This window comes from Oryctolagus cuniculus, chromosome 15, assembly GCF_964237555.1.
Source record: "Oryctolagus cuniculus chromosome 15, mOryCun1.1, whole genome shotgun sequence".
NCBI lineage: Eukaryota > Metazoa > Chordata > Mammalia > Lagomorpha > Leporidae > Oryctolagus > Oryctolagus cuniculus.
In genome coordinates, this window is record NC_091446.1 from 55364717 (window position 1) to 55380551 (window position 15835).

Here is a 15835-nt window from a genome sequence, read left to right on the forward strand (position 1 = left end):
TTATTAAACAAAAAGCAAAGTTCATCAGAAAAAGACACTTATGTCTAAAGACTTCAGGGAGGGGAAACTTGGTCCCACACCCTCCTAGGTCTTCTTTTGGGTTTCCTACCCAGGAACATACAAAGCATGATCATTTTATAAACAAACTGAATTGAACAAAATGCACTTGTTGTTCCTACACCAAGTGAATTTGATACCTTTTTTGTTTTTGTTTAAAGATTTATTTATTTATTTGATAGAGTTACACAGAAAGAGAAGGAGAGGCAGAGAGAGAGGTCTTCTATCAGCTGGTTCACTCTCCAATTGGCTGCAACAGCTGGAGCTGCACCAATCCGAAGCCAGGAGCCAGTAGCTTCTTCTGGGTCTCCCATGCGGGTGCAGGGGTCCATGGACTTGGGCCATCCTCCACTGCTTTCTCAGGCCATTGCAGAGAGCGGGATCAGAAGTGGAGCAGCCTCAGCCGGCGTTGCAGCTCACTAGGCTAATCCTCCGCCTGCGGCGCCGGCACTCTGGGTTCTAGTCCTGGTCAGGCCGCTGGTTCTGTCCTTGTTGCTCCAGCTCTCTGCTGTGGTCTGGGAAGGCAGTGGAGATGGCCCAAGTGCTTGAGCCCTGCACCCATTTGGGAGACCAGGAGGAAGCTCCTGGCTTCAGACCGTAACGGCCACTTGGGGGGTGAACCAATGGAATGAAGACCTGTCTCTCTGTCTCTCTCTCTCTCACTGTCTAACTCTATCTGTTTAAAAAAAAAAAAAAAAGAAGAAGTAGAGCAGCCTGGACTCAAACCAGTACCCATATGGGATGCTTGTACTGCAGGCGGCGGCTTTACCCACTATGCCACAGCGCCAGCCCCTAGATACTTTTAACAAGTGTATCATCAATGACTACTTTCTATAACCCTTTCATTCTCTTTCTGCATGTCTTAGAAAAGATTTCCTTTCTCACTGTGATTTAATGTTTTAATGAATTTCATATCTTGGGAGGAGACAGTTCAGCCCATGAAGTCCTGCACTACTGGTTAGATGTTTGGTCCTGCACACAGTATGAACTCAGTAAAATTTGCTATATTATATGCAAGCATTCCATGAAAGAGAGAAAAATGTTCCCCTTGAGTCCCCACCATGGTGCCCAAAACTCCCTTGACACAGCGAAGTCCTAACTCCAGGCTGCCGGTGTGCAGGCTGGGAGCAAACTGGGCTTTCACCCGGAGGGCCCACGCCTCCAGAATGTTCTTCCTCTCCTGATCAGACACAGCCTGCGATCTGTGATGCTGTCTGCTCAGTCAGGCATTTTCCCAAGGCCTGTGGGAGGACTGGGATCAGAGGTTAAAGTGGTGGCAAGTCTTTATTTATTCTGACTACAGGACAGTTGACCCAAGCCATCCGTTTAGAGGGACAGGAGATGCTCTTATAAGAGCAGACAACATCATTAACATTTTATTTCCCTTCCTGACTACCTGTCTATGGTGGCTGTGCTCATTTTGACCTAGTCAGGGCACAGAAATGGTTTCCTGGCCAAGGGAATGAAATGCAAGGTGGCTCACCTCCCAGGTCAGGCTGGGACGCACCGAGACAGCATGGTTCAGTGACTCAAGCAATGGGCTGGAAATTCCAGACTAATTATGCCCTTTCCAGTGTCAACCTTACTGTGTGGTGCCAGGTAAAGCACCCAGCTTCTCTGGACTCGCTTGCTATATGATGGATGTGGCTACGAGGTAACTGGCAACTAATAGCCTTCTTGAACCTTGGCTTCAGCATCTATAAACTGGAAATGACTTAAACAAGTGTCTTCATTGCCTCACAGGGGTCATTGTAAGGCTAAAATGCATATAAAAACTACAGTAATCTGTAGAGTGCTGAACCAATTGCTTCTCCCTAATGCCATCATTAGTAACAGGATAAAGCAGGGACTCAAATCCAGGTTTGCTGACTCCTATTGTAGGACGCAAGAGAAGGCAGAATCTCCCTTTCTTTCCATGAACAGCCAACAAATCTTGGACACAAAAGGCCGTGGTTTCATGACGCAATCATTCCTGCAAGGGAATGTCCTAGTATTAGCTAAATCCAGAAAAACCCCTAGGCTGGCACTTCGGATGAGGTATCTCATCAGTTCCTAGATGGAATCCAAGAAAAATCTGATGCAACATTTTTACTTAAAGCAAATATTGAAGTGAGCCACACTTCTCTTTTAAGCTCTCAAATGTACAGAAAGTTTCCGAGTAAGGATTAGACACAGAATGGCACGCCTGAGTCCCTCCACGCGGAGTCACATTATATCCCTAGTTAATTCTTCAGTAATTGGGGAGCCATGGTCTTTGCAAATGTCACAGTTTTACCACAGTGTATTTACTTCTGGGTGGATTAGCATGAATGTGTCAATTGTATTGGATGGCCAATTTTGTGGGAGTGATTTGAAAGCCTCAAGAATAAACTGTTATTTAACTTGGGGAAATGGGAAGAAAAAAATGGCAGCATTTTATGTTTTGCTCCCTTTGGTTCATATTTGCATGAAATCCTCATAACCAAAGGCAGCTGGAATCCTGGGTATAATGGTAACATTGGTGGTGAGAGGTTTGGACCTGGCTGGAAGAGGGGGCTTGTGTAGGAAGGCAATTTTTCCATGTAGATATAAAGCTGAAGAAATATTTATTAGTAGAAATTGCATATGAAGATTAGAAAAAAAAATAGTCATGTATTTTTAGGAACCTGCTCATGTTGTAAGCTGACAGCATTAGCTAACTTGATTTCCATGTGAAGACAGTCCCTATCCTATACACTTGGATGTGTTCATCATTCTGTAGAACATTTGCATGTCATTCATTATCCAGAAGAACCTCTGGTTTGGAGTAATAATACAATTATTAATTATTAATTAATACAAATAAGTTAACTCCACAGTGGCAGAATAAGCCCGCTTTCTGGAATCACCAGAATCAGGGGTGGGACAACTAATAAGGCCATTGTAAAGAGAATGCGGAGTTTTCTCGCCCGGGCACTACTAATGACACAAACAGCCTGTGCACTTTCGTCACGAGAGTAAGAAACCCAGGAAGTTGCTCTTTGCTCCTCCTGGGCTCCCACATCTCTTTTCCGTCTTGCTCCTCTGCCCTTTTTTGCCTCCTAAATAAATCGCTAATGATCTCTATGATGGTTACATGGGTATTTTACATGAAAGATTCCAACGTGCCCCGCAGAGGAGAGATACACAAACAGCAGAATGGCGATGGCCCTTACCTTTCCATACTCGAGGTGAATTTTGAACACAGTCTGTTGGTGATGTCTGGATTCCAATTATCCAAAAGAACAGGACATCACTACCAGCCAAACCACGGGGCTCACATGGTCTTGAGTATGCAGAATCTAAATAGCAAGAATGCCCAATTATTGCTGGTTTTGTCACTTCCTTTTTCTGAAGAAGAAAATGGAAAAACACAATGAACTTTGCTGGGGTGAACGTTCCAGTGCAGCAGGTTAAGCTGCCATTTGGGATGCCACATCCTACATCAGAGTGCCAGTTCGAGTCCTAGCTCGTCTGATTCCAATCCAGTTTCCATGGATGATGGCCCAAGTCCTTGGATCCCTCACACCCATGTGAGAAATCAGGATGGAGTTTCTGCCTCCTGGCTTAAGCCTAGCCTAGCCCTGGCTGTGGGAGGTTCATTCGGCGCATGAACCAGAGGATGAAAATTTGTGCATGTGTATGTGTGTCTGTTTGTCTGTCTCTCCTTCTCTCCATCCCTTTGCCTTTCAAATAAATAAATAAATCTTTTTAAAAAAGAACTTTTCGGCTAAGAAACCAGAAATTTGGTCCACACTCCAAAGATTACTTCTATCAAGCTGTGAGAGCTTGAGCCAGTCACGCATCTCTTTGTTGTTGAGTTTTCCAGCCCAGAATGAATAGAACAAATAATTTCCACCCTGCTTGTTTAAATGAAAGTTCATAGTAGACCTACGAACTTCTTCAACTTTTAACCTCTATGTTTCTATTTTCACAATGTTCATTTTTTATTAAACTTTTTTAAAGATTTTATTTTTATTTATTTGAAAGTCAGAGTTACACAGAGAGGTAGAGACAGAGAGAGGTCTTCCATCTGCTGGTTCACTCCCCAGAAGACCACAATGGCCAGAGCTATGCCAATCCGAAGCCAGGAGCCAGGAGCTTCTTCCGGGTCTCCTATGCAGGTGCAGGAGCCCAAGGACCTGGGCCATCCTCCACTGCTATCCCAGGCTATAGCAGAGAGCTGGACTGGAAGAGGAGCAGAAGGGACCAGAACCAGCGCCCATATGGGATGCCGGCGCTGCAGGCCAGGGTGTTAACCCGCTGCACCACGGCGCTGGCCCCTTAACATTTTTTCTTATGCAATATACATTCAAAATGTAGATATGACAAATAAACAATAAAAGATCAAAATTAAAATCACCTCTATTCTCACTACTCTGAGATAACTGGGTTTGCAAATAATCTAAATATATAATGAATATATATTAATTTTATTTATTTTTTATTTTATTTATTACTTAATTTTATTTATTTAATATATATTTGCAAATATATCAAAAGGAGCCCATGCCACATCGAATAAACATTGAAATAAATTTTTGAAGGATTTACTTATTTGAGAGGCAGAGTGACAGAGACAGAAAAAGAGAGACACAGAGAGAGAGAGATCCTCCATTCACTGGTTCACTCCTGCAATGCCCATAAGTGCTGGGGCTGAGCAGGCCAAAGCCAGGAGCCCGGAACTCCATCCAAGTCTCCCACGTGGCTGGCAGAGACCGAAGAACTTGGGTTGTCTTCCATTGGTTTTCCCAGATGCAGTTAGCAAGGAGCTGAATCAGAAGTGGTGCAGTCAGAACTCATCAAACTAGCACTCCAGTATGGGATGCCAGTATCACAAGTGGTAGTTTAATCCACTGCACCACAATGCCGGCCCCTGAAAATGTTTTAAAACAAGATTGAATCAAAATTTTTCCCCAGAATATAATAATAAGTTTTATTTTTATTACCAAAATACACTGGCCAGGGGCCAGCGGTGTGGAGTAGTGGGTAAAGCCACCATCTGCAGTGCTGGCATCCCATAAGGGCACTGGTTCAAGACCTGGCTGCTCCACTTCCAATCCAGCTCTCTGCTATGGCCTGGTAAAGCAGTAGAAGATAGCCCAAGTCTGTGGGCCCCTGCACCCATGTGGGAGACCCAGAGCAGGCTCCTGGCTCCTGGCTTCGGATTGGCGCAGCTCCGGCCATTGCAGCCAATTGGGGAGTGAACCAGCAGATGGAAGACTTCTCTCTCTCTCTCTCTCTCTCTCTCTCTCTCTCTGCCTCTCCTTCTCTCTCTGTGTAACTCTGACTTTCAAATAAATAAATAAATCTTTAAAACACACACACACACCAGGCCCTTTCACTCTCCCCATCTACTGCTGCAAACCTGGACACAATTTATTGTTGGGATGCTGATGTCCCTAGAAATTAGCCATTCTTTGGTGAGGCCAAAAGAGTCTTAGTGATATGTCAAACATCAGAAAGTCACTGGAAGACAGAGGCAGAGTTAGGCAAAAGGTCTCCCATCACATGTTCTAAAACAATTTACACTCTTCCATTGGTCATAGGAATTTTATTTATTTTTCTAAGTTACACAGGATTGCAACTTTTGTTTATTCTGGTTGAAACTTCAAGAAGAAAACTTGATTTAAACAACTTCCCTGTTTAACAGACTTCTTACCTTCCCACACCCCAGCCTGTCACTAGCAGGCTGCAGAAGAATTGCCTTGCAGGGCAGGAGCAAGTCTTGGGCAATACTTTGTGCATAGTCAAAAAAGCTCCCGAGCACATGCCCCTACGAATCTTAATTTCCCTTAATTCATTGAGTTTCCTTCTGTATGGCACCAAACGAAGGAACATCCCTACACAGATGCCAGCAAGCCATATCAGATAGTTAACAAATATTTGTTGACTGCTTGAGCTTGCTCCAATCAAAGGCACTGGTTTTCTTGGTGTTCTTGTTTACCGTGAGATGGGGAAATAGCACCCACCCACGCCTATCTCACGGAGAGGCCAGGAGAGTGAAAGAGACAATGGAGATCAGATCCCTGGAAGAAAAGCACCATGTGTATTCAGATCTCATTAATATTAACCATCAAGCCAGAGCACCTGGGCCCTCAGAAGCTGCTTAATGATTGAGAACTATCAAACTTATTCTCAGTCTAAAAATGGCCTCATTCCCCAGATTGCTCCATGTCACCTTTTAAATTATTTACCACAATTCTCCACCTAGTTTACTTTATTGAGGTCACTCATAGACCTTTCTAGGTCACTTCAAGGATATCAGTCTAGTTGCTTTTTCTTTTCTTTTTTTTTTTTTTTTAACGACAGTTCATCCAAAGAATACAGTCAGAGCATTTTCTAAAACAAGGTGGGGACAAGCTTTCTTGTCTTGAATAAACACTTCTGGATAATTCCTATATACTGCCCACCTAACTCCTGGACTAGAATCCCTGATCCAGAAACTGGAGGTAGTTATGTCTGAGTTTCACCACTGGTTGGAAGAAGAACAGAACCTCTTTCAGATTTTAGCTCTTTGTAATCCTTTTTTTCACTGGGTTCCGTGCTGTCAATCCTGATGTTTCATTTTTATTTTGGGTTATATCTTGAGATCACCCTATTCAAGCAGAATGTTTTGCACATAGTAAACACTTAGTAAATACATGAATGAATGAATTAATCTCAAATTGTCTTTCCTCTTGTTACTCTTGAATGGATTTTTACCCTTCATCTGGTTGAGAGTCTATTTCAGTGCTGCTTAAACTTCAGCATACGTCAGAATCACTTGAAAAGTTTGTTCAACACACTGCCAGGCCCCACCCTCCAACCCTCAGAGTTTTTATTTAGGAGGTCTGAGGTTTGGCCCAATAATGAGCATTTCTAACAAATTTCCTGGTGATACTGATGCTGCTGGCCCAAGAATTGCACTTTGAGAACCACTGGTTTGTATGACCAAGGATTACATAACCTTTTTTTTTTTTTTTGAAGGTTCAGTTTCAGCCACTTTCAAATTCTATGCTCACTCACCATTTTTCATAGTATATTCTTATCAATGATCTGTTTACCAATTTCCTTAAGCAATACCATCCACAGTAATCTGCAACACTGATATGTACCTATATCTACTAATCTTTCCATCAAAGACTAAGTCTAGTCTAGAATATTTTTCCTTCCTATAAACAATGCTTATTAGCATAGGCCCTTGTCTTGGTCCCCACCTAAAAATAATCAGCACTAGCATCATATTTTGTTGACTACTACAGTCCTAAATTTGTTATAGAAAATCATAAAATTGGCCGGCACCGCGGCTCACTAGGCTAATCCTCTGCCTGCGGCACTGGCACCCCAGATTCTAGTCCTGGTTGGGGTGCCAGTTCTGTCCCTGTCATTCCTCTTCCAGTCTAGCTCTCTGTTGTGGCCCAAGAAGGCAGTGGAGGATGGCCCAAGTCCTTGGGCCCTGTACCCGCATGGGAGACCAGGAAGAAGCACCTGGCTCCTGGCTTCGGATCAGGGCAGCGCAGCGGTCGTGGCAGCCATTTGGGGAGTGAACCAATGGAAGGAAGACCTTTCTTTATGTCTGTCTGTCTGTCTCTCTCTCTCTCTCTCTCTCTCTCTGTCTAACTCTGCCTGTCAAAAAAAAAAAAAAGAAAAGAAAAGAAAATCATAAAATTTAGAATTGGAATCTGCTATAAGTATAACCACCAACCCATTTTACAGATGCAGAAACTGAACTACATAAAGTTACCTTTTCCAAGATTGTAGCACAACCAATACTAGAATTCAGCTCCCTTTTCCTCCCTTCTTTTTTTAAACCCTATCACCATCCCTCTTTGGCATGCATATGAGACTATAATTGCATGTGAAGCTATTGAAATGTCAAATTCGTTATCTTTTTTCAAACCTACCTCTATCTCTGGAAGTCTTCCTCCAGTTAACAAGGATATCTCCAATGATGAATTATACAAAGAACTACTTTTATCTTTAAAAATATGTTGGTAATACTCTGTATCACACATCTCAGTGTTCTGAGGCATAATGCTAAGTACTTTATAAGAATAGTCTCATTTAATCCTTGAGTGAACTCTGGAGGGGTATACAATTTTCATATGTTAAAAACTGAGACACAGGAGATAACCTGCCCCTACCACTAAGATCAGAATTTATGACTATTGTTTCTTTAACAAAACCCTCAAGAGAAAATGAGCTTCTTGAGGGCAAGGATTGTATTCATCTTAGTTATTAACTCCAACCCTTTCTCACAGAAACAACGCAACAAATGGATGTTGAGTGAATGAATGAAAGTAAATCCTTTTCAACATTTTTGGCCTCACCAATTGCTTCTGCCTCCCTTACTCTACCTTCTAGTGTTCTTTAATCATAAAAATTTAAGCTGTCCTGGAATTTTGAAGGAACGTGTTTCCTTATGCAACAACATCTATAGTTTATTGTTCTTGCCTTAAAATGTGCACTCTACCAAATTTTTCCGACTATTTTAGCATGACCGAACCCCTGTAGAAGCCCTTGCTTGCTAAGTACATTTAGTTATTCACAGTGAATTGTCCCAGTGGTAAATGTGACTCATAATCTCATCATTCCCATTCAACAGAGGGGAAAACACATAACCTAGTCACATCCAAGGTCAAAGGCAAGTGAATGGAGGAGTCAGGCATGAAACTAGTGACCCTGGCCCCGAATCCAGTTAGTTATGCCTCTGGCTCCTGGATCCTACCAAGATTTCTACATAGTTCCAAACTCTCCCTGTCTTGCCAGATGTTTACCACATCTTTCAAGTGGAAGCAAGTCCTCCCAATTAGACTCATCAGGGGAAACCCATTCTACTTCTCTGAAACAGGAATGGCTGAACCAGTTCGCCTAAAATAAGAACTGACGTGATTCTTTGTCTGAATTCTGAAGCTGTTCTGACAGCATCTTCTAGTTGGCAAAGGTCCCGCCAGTAATGAACTGGAATATAAAAACAAAGGCTGTTTTATGTTGTTTCCCAGCCAGAGCGGGCTCTCTAAGCACTGGGTGAGTACTGAAATGTCGGGATGTTTATCTGAGTCTTGAGCTTGACTTTTCTCCACCAAAATACTCCATCAAGTTCCTACCAGGACACACACACACCACACACACACACACACACACACACACACACACAACATCTCCATGTTTTCACAAGAGTCTCAGAAAACAAGCTAATTTTCTAAAGTCACTTAACATTTCCTCCTGATCTATCCAGATTCTGTTTTCTGAACAGCCGAAAATAAAACAAATTTCAAAATTGCACTTAGAATTTAATTTAAGTGCTATGCTTTTCCTTTATTCTCAATTCAGAATCTAATTTCTTGTCTATGGTCGCATTTTAATGGTGCCACATTTGTGTGGGACCCTTGAAATTTTCATGATCTCATTAAATAAGGAATTGAGGAACAGAAAAGGTGAGAGTAAAAGGATCACGCAAGAACAAAAGTATAGCTCAAAAATTGAATGTTTAATTAGATTTACCACCAAGATATTCTTTCTGGAGTGAAAAGTCACCCAGAACTGCTACTTCAGAGCTAATCTAAGAAACAACCGGCAAAGGTCACTGCAACTGTCTTTCCAGGTTTTCCAGATTTTGAGACAGCAAGCTTCAAAACCCAAAGTATTTTCCTGGAGAGATTTCCAAGTTAAACTGGGAAGCACATATAATTAGAGTGCGTACTTGAAGACAGTAGCTGCTCTGGCAAAGCCACCGCAAGGGCATTCCTTGGCATACTGGATGAGTTGGCTTCCAATCAGGAGAGGACGGAGGAAGAATTTCCACTCCCACATCAATGTCTTGCCCAACACCTCCCCTAGACCCCACTGAAAAAAAAAAAAAAACTGAAAAGATTCTCAAAATTCTAGTCCCAACTGGTTTAAACTAGTTAAGGAATTAACAATCAAGTTGAACAAATAATAGAGTAGAGAAAGATTTGAGTAGTTTACACTAATTAATTAATTATCTAATTAATTAATTACTTGAAAGTGTTACAAAGAGAGAGGGAGAGACAGAGAAAGAGAGAGACCTTCCATCCATTAGTTCATCCCCAGATGGCCACAATGGCCAGGGCTGGGCCAGGCCTAAGCTAAGAGCCAGGAGCTTCTTCCAGGTCTCTCACATGGGTCACAGGGACCCAAGCACTTGGGCCATCTTCTTCTGCTTTTCTCAGACCATTGATAGGGAGTTGGATTGGAAGTGGAGCAGCCAGAACACAAACCTATGATACAAGCCTCAAGTATTTTAGATTTTGTACTGCTTTTATTTCAGTGGAGTTTACTCCTATTATCTATGTCCTATTCAGGGACAGAGTCTAAGCTAGGATAGTGCTTGAAAATTTGTATAGTCACTAGAGGAAAGTATATAGCATCAATATATGTAACAGGCTTAATGTGAGAAGCACATATCCCACTAAGTCTATTTATTCTCCCACTTTTAATGAAGACATAGATATAAGGAACAGATTAATTCTACTATGTGAAACCTTAATTCCACTATGTGAAAATAGCATTGCAATTACAATGGCATATAGCAATGACACTTGGCCTGAATATTGGCAACAGGGAGTGGCTAGAACTATGGAAAAGAGGCACACAATAAGCCTGCCTAAAAGTGGTGGCCACCACGTACCTCCAACAATTGCTGACACACTGGAATTCAGAACACAGGGTTGCCAGCTGTCAATGTTTCAAGAGAAATCAGAAATTAGGACTTTCCCTGTGTTGACAACTTATTCTGCTTTTGTCTTGGTTGTTGTCGTTTTGTTTATTTAAAGAAATACTATACCAATTAACAACAACAACAACAAAAAAAAAACTAAGCAAAAAATACCATGCCTTCAGGTCCTGAGAGCATGGTCAGGTTGATTCCTTAGCTTTTACCTCCCCTTTTTCTCTACTTCATCCCAATCTGCCTTCCCCCTTCACCCGTAGCCCTCCACCCCCAGTCCCTAGATGTGTCTAGCTTAATTCACCACATAAGCTTGGGTTCAGCAAAGATAGAGTTTACTTATCTCTATGCTTCCTATTGGCAGCTCAATAACTTCTACAGGAATACTGCAAGAGAAAGGTTAGAGTGAATCTCGCTCTCCAGATTCTGTTTTAGATTTGGTCCCATAGGCCTCAGTCTATGAAAAGGAGTTCTATCTCCTTATCCCTAGAGCATGACAACACAGCACTGGAGAAAAAGCAGTGAGCCCTGAGCCAAGAAAGAGGATTCTAGGACTCTAGAACTCGGATTTCTCCCCTGGGAAGAGAAGGGCTTTAACAAAATGACTCAAAGAATCTCCTTAAAATTTCAACATCCTCTTTTACCACAACAACTAGAAACTAGTTTGAGGATTTCTGATGGAAACACATACATAATTAACATCTTTAAGGGCTGATATGTTGTGTAGAGTTAATTATTAAGTGCTTGAGAATATTTCCTGTCCTCATAAAGTAATTACTTTTTTGTTGTTGCTGCCATTGTGTATTTCTTTTTATCTTGTGTTGATGTTTCCAGATATTTGTGTTTGTACATCTGCCTTTGTATTTTGACCATTCGTTAAAATCATACACACAAATCTATATTGTTTTAACCTGAACCTTTCAGGAGACACGGAAACAAGAGAGAATGAAACATTTGTTAATTTCTTGGTTTTTGTTTCAACAAAGAAACTCTTTTCATCTTTTTTTAAGTAACTGACTTTTTTTTTTTTTTTTTCAAAATAAACGTCCCAGGAAGGGGAGGGAAATCATAGCAGAAACGCTGAAAAGTCCATACACTGCATTTCCACGCATCCTCTCCACATCTCCACATCTTGTGATGCTTCTTTAACAATGAGTTGAAGATTGATGCTTTTTAGGATAATGAGGCATGGAACTAGCTTTAAGACATACAGTTCCTTTTCAGCTCCTTCTCTGCATGGGCCAGGATATTGGGGAAAATCAGCAGATTTCCAAGTGTTAATGTTCAACCAGGTACAGTAATGGGTAGAAAGCACTGAGAGCAAGACAGATTCATTTGACAGGTCCACCCTTCCAGCCTATTGAAGTAGCCGTGTAGTAGCCTTGTATGTTGCCTTGTCTAATTAGCTGCTGAGCTGTTCCCTAGCTCCTGGCTCCTGATGGAGACTTAGCGGGAAAACTCCTGTCACTGGGCATGATGAAGTGGTGTTGATTGTGCTACAAGATGTCCTGTGGATGCAGTCCAGACCATTTCGACTAATCATCAACTTTGCAGATTCCAACACCAGGGCTTGTCCGCCTGGGCACGAGCTTTGCAAAAGTCAGCACTAATGATTTGCAACTGCAGAAAAGAATATAAGGAATTGCTTTATAGATTTTTAATTGTATTTATTTATTTATATTTTTAAATTTTTTGTTTATTTTCATTTTATTTGAAAGAGAGGAAAGATGGGGATGGGGGGGGGGGTGTGGAGAATGGGATTCCAACCACTGGTTCACTCTCCAAATGCCTGCAACAGCCTGGGCTGGGCAAGCCAAAGCCAGAAGCCAGGAAACTCAATCTGGTCTTTGACCTGGGTGGCAGGGACCCAAGTACTTGGGCCATCACCTGCTGCCTCCCAGTGTGTGCATTAGTGGGAAGCTGTATCAGAAGCAGAACAGTTGAGACTTGAAGCAGGCCTTCCTACATGGGATGTGGGCATCCCTAGCAGGGAGTTAATCACTACACCAAACACCCTCTCCTTTATTTATTTGTTTTAAAGGACTGAACACCATAAGCAGAATCATAGGAATGGCTGGAAGCTGGCAACTATTTTCAAGTCAAGACTCCTCCCAGCATCATCCTGAGAAGGGAGAAACACCAGCCTTTACCATCTATCTAGGACCAGATCTGTCACCACATTAAGTTCTGGTTGACTTTTTAGTCATTTGATACTGTGCAACTATTCAGTTAACACCTCACTTTGAGCCTACCCTCATCTCTTACTAACTCAGTGCCTTTGGACAAATTACATTTCCTCTCTGAGTCCCAATTTCCTCATTCATAAACTGTTTTATAGGGTGCTTGTGACTACTAAAGTGCTTAGAACACAATAAGTACTCATCAACATCAGCTGTAGGTATTAGTATTCCTTAATCTATCATGCTAAAAGTACATGTGATAAAAGACACCCATTGATAAGCATCATTCACACAACGTAGACTCAAAAGTTAATGATGGACCTCAGAAGATGGTTGAGGATATGTCTGGACTCCTCTTTAGAGGGTTGTAGTAACTAGCAAGTCATCCATGGCAGCTCTGCTGGGCAGAGACAAAGACAGGTCCACTGTCTGTCTCTCCCTTTTGCTTGGCGTTACCATACTTGAGTTGTAACAAAAGCCATCCGGAATGGTATGTTCAAAGACGAAAGTAGATGGCCACTATTTGTGGTAAAAATAGATCAGAATGTTCATACTTCAAATGTTGGCTATCTCTCACTAGCACACAATTATAACTAATCCCAGAAGAATTAACTCCTGTCAAAATTCAGCTTGTAGCTCAGGAAACAAACATAGGGAAATGTAAAGTTTGGATGGAGACAGAATCAAATCTAGCCTGGTCCACCCCAGCCCCATCTTCAAGCAGGGACCCTGAAGCCCAGAGAGAGGACCAGCCTTCTTGTGCCAGGGCTGAATCAGATGTCCCCCTGAAGTGCCCCTGAAGCAAAGCTCACATCCTCTCTAACACCCAGATGAGTTCCTCCTTGGATGTAGCCTGTAGTAGTAAACCCCAGACAACCATTTAACTAGCTAAGACTCCAATTGAAGTCTTCCTCCAGCTTATTGATGTTTGAAAGGAGATTCCTAAAATAAAACATTATATGCAATAACAAATCTTATTTAAGGGAACTGTTTAATAATTTAAAATAGACAGGACCAAGTTTTTTTTTTTAAAGATTTAAGTATTTATTTGAAAGTCAGAGCTATATAGAGAAGGAGAGAGAGAGAGAGAGAGAGACTGGTCTTCCATCCTCTGGTTCATTCCCCAATTGACTCCAACTGCCGGAGCTGTGCTGATCCAAAGCCAGGAGCCAGGTGCCTTCTTCCAGGTTTCCCATGTGGGTGCAGGGGCCCAAGGACTTGGGCCATACTCTACTGCTTTCCCAGGCCGTAGCAGAGAGCTGGATCGGAGGTGGAGCAGCCGGGACTCAAACTGGCACCCATATGGGATGCTGGCACTGAAGGCCACAGTGCTACACCCCAATGACCAGTTTTTTAAAAGGAGACCTACATAAATATACATGAAAATAAATTCAAAACATATTTAAGTGAAAACACAAGGTGTGGAAGAATCTATACAATATTTGTTAACAATCTAGAGGGTAGTGTGTATGTTCACGTTTGCATGTAAGTGCACATGAAAAGGTGTAGAAAGATATGCACCAAATAGTTAGCAACCCTCTGAAGCTGGGAGTGGGTTGAGGAAACCAGAATCAGTAGAAAGTAAAACAACTTTTTCAAGTCTATCTACTGTGGTGTTATTTGAATTTTTTTACAGTGGATGTTACGTGTGCAATTATAAACTTGTTTTGTGTATTTCAATATATTAACCATGGCCCATCATTACCTAAAGCAGCACCAAATTTAAAGGTTTTGCAAAACCTATAACAGCAAAGGGAAATATTTGGCATAGGAAGTTACCCATTTGCCTCTGCTCTCAAAGCAAGGTATAGGGAAGCTGTGTCTCAGCTGTGGTCTAATAATAATAGTATATAAACATTAACTTGGTTATTAGTTGTATCAGTTATACAAATACTGCCTTGGATTATTGATTAAGATTCTAAAACATTTTAAGAACAGTATATAAAAATAGAATATATATCAGCATACTGAGGTTTTTAATTTGCATATAATTATACATAAAAGAAAATTTCCTTTCCTATCCAGACAGATAAATTACGTTTTCATAATTAATTAGGGGGTGGCATTGTGGTGAAGGGGTTAAGTCGCTGCTTGTTTGTGACACCAACATCCCATACCAAAGTGAGAGCTCTAGTTTACTGCTCCGCTTCCAACCAGCTCCCTGCTAATGAACCTGCAAAAGCAGCAGAAGATGGCCCAAGTACTTGGGGCCCTGCCACCCATGTGGGAGACGTGGATGGAGTTCCTGGCTCCTGGTTTCAGCCTTACTGAGCCCCAGCTGCTGCAGCCATTTGGGGATTGAAACAGTGGATGGAAGATCTCTTCCCCTCTGTGTCTCCCTCTCTCTCTCTTCCCCTCTGTGTCTCCCTCTCTCTCTCTGTCACTCTTCCTTTTCAAATAATAAATCTTAAAAGTAGATAATCACAGAAGCATGCCTTTCATTTAGGAAATTCTGTCAGAGATACATTTTAATTCATGGTGACTTTATTTTCCAGACCTCATGGCTAATATGGTTAACAAAATAGAAATCAAACTAGATTAACCCCTCCTAGTAAAATTATCTTCCAAGTATACTTTTACTTTCCTCTAGAAAATGGCAAGTCATTTCTCATTGAGAAATTTGTATTGAATAATCTTTATATTTTAATGTCAATTACAATTTTAAAGTTCTTGAATTTTCACTCAATTTTTCCCGGAAAGCAGCAATAGAAAAATCCAAACTTGTGTTGCTTATGTAGGGAAATCATCAGAGAACATAACCGAAGCTCTACTTGTACTAATAATGACTAGGTAGCCGTCATTTTTAAAAACAATGTCACAAAAGCTATTTCGAGGCTGTCATGCTTAAGAATAATTAGTTTCCATCAAAGCAACAGATTATCTGTTCATGTTGTCCACTGGGTCATTACAATGAACAACCAATACAGAT